Source organism: Typha angustifolia, chromosome 14 (genome assembly GCF_048772165.1).
Source record: "Typha angustifolia cultivar Huaian chromosome 14, ASM4877216v1, whole genome shotgun sequence".
Lineage (NCBI taxonomy): Eukaryota > Viridiplantae > Streptophyta > Magnoliopsida > Poales > Typhaceae > Typha > Typha angustifolia.
The window spans coordinates 7,179,926-7,181,610 of NC_133252.1; positions in this window are offsets into that span (position 1 = coordinate 7,179,926).

Here is a 1,685-nt window from a genome sequence, read left to right on the forward strand (position 1 = left end):
ACTACGATAAGCATCAACTACTTGGCCACCTGTACTTAATGCAGATTCAGATGCAACTATGGTGACTGGAATTGCCAATACATCACAGGCAACTTGTGATAGTATATGATACTTTCCACTTCCTTTCGTCTTCCACCACCAAGATAATAAATCAAATTTACTATCATAACGTTGCTATAGAAGTGAGGCATCGTTAATATATTGATCCAAATCTACCTTAATAGATTGCTGTTAACATTCTTAACTTAAAAATTGCTCCAAATTTTCATCAACATCAATATCAACCCTACCACTCTGCAAAGCTTAGCTATTATTTATATTCACATTCGGATCAGCCGGAGAAGAAAATTTGGATGCATATTCATTATACAAATTCCTTAAGACTTCACGAACTTTCTCAAGTTCCTTAACACCACCAAGAGGATAAATTTTAGGAAAGTAATATGTTAGGTTTTTATTTGTTAGCAATTATGTACAAAATATTCTAAGTTTATTTTTTCATATATATGAGCTTTTCACAAGTCTAGAATATCTCTGGTGTGAAGAATTGCAACATCATTGGAGAAAGCCGTGTTCACAAACGCGTTCGAACGCGGGTACTGCGTTCACACAGACAGAGAGCCGCGTTCACAAACGTGTTCGAACGCGGGCACTGCGTTCACACAGACAGAGAGCCGCATTCACAAACGCGTTCGAACGCGGGTACTGCGTTCACACAGACCGAGAGCAGCGTTTACAAACGCGTTCGAACGCAACCTGAAGAATTCAAGCTATCGCGTTCGAACACACTTGGGCCCGTTCGAACGCACCCGGGCCGCGTTCGAACGCACCTATGAAGTTTGCAATTTATTGGATTTTCGTGAGTACGGATAAGACTCAGATTTGGCTCTATCTTGAAGATCATATATAAGGATTATGAAACCCTAACTCTACGGTAGTTGAAGAAGATTATTGAAGGAGACTTCTTGAGGCTACATCGGTTCTTCAACGAACAAGGTTCCACTCATCTACAAGAATTTAATCTTTCGTCTTAAAGGCTATCTAGACGAAAGATCAATCTCGAGGGCTACTGAGATTGGACTTCAATCATAAGAAGTAGTGAATCGTGGGTTCTAGCGATCAAGACTGAGAGGAACAAAGTCGTTTGGATCGACGGGTTGTTTTGTGAGTCAGTCTTGTAACTGCTACTATCATAGTGATTGGTTTTGATCCGAGTTTGGGTTCGTGGTTTTTTTCCCGTTTTGGGTTTTTCCACGTTAAAATCTTGGTGTTCATCTCTGCTTTCGTTCTTAATATTTCTTCAGACTTTTACTTAAGCGAACGAGTGATATCATTGCCTAGTGTTTAGATACATATGTGTGTCCAGGGGTTTTTTCAATTGGTATCAGAGCAGGTTCTCTCACTCTTTGAGAGAGATCAGATATGCATAGATTTTCATAGAGATGGACCCTCATCTATTAGACCTCCTATTCTAGATGGATCAAATTATGGATATTAGAAAGCTAGGATGAGAGCTTATTTGAAGTCTATAGATGAGCGAGTATGGATGGCCATTGTGAACGGTTGGAGTCCACCAATATACATGGTGAATGATGAGTTTGTTGAGAAACCGATTGAGTCATAGGATAAGACAAATTATGAAAAAGTTGGCTGGAATACCAAAGCAATAAATGCAATTTTTAGTT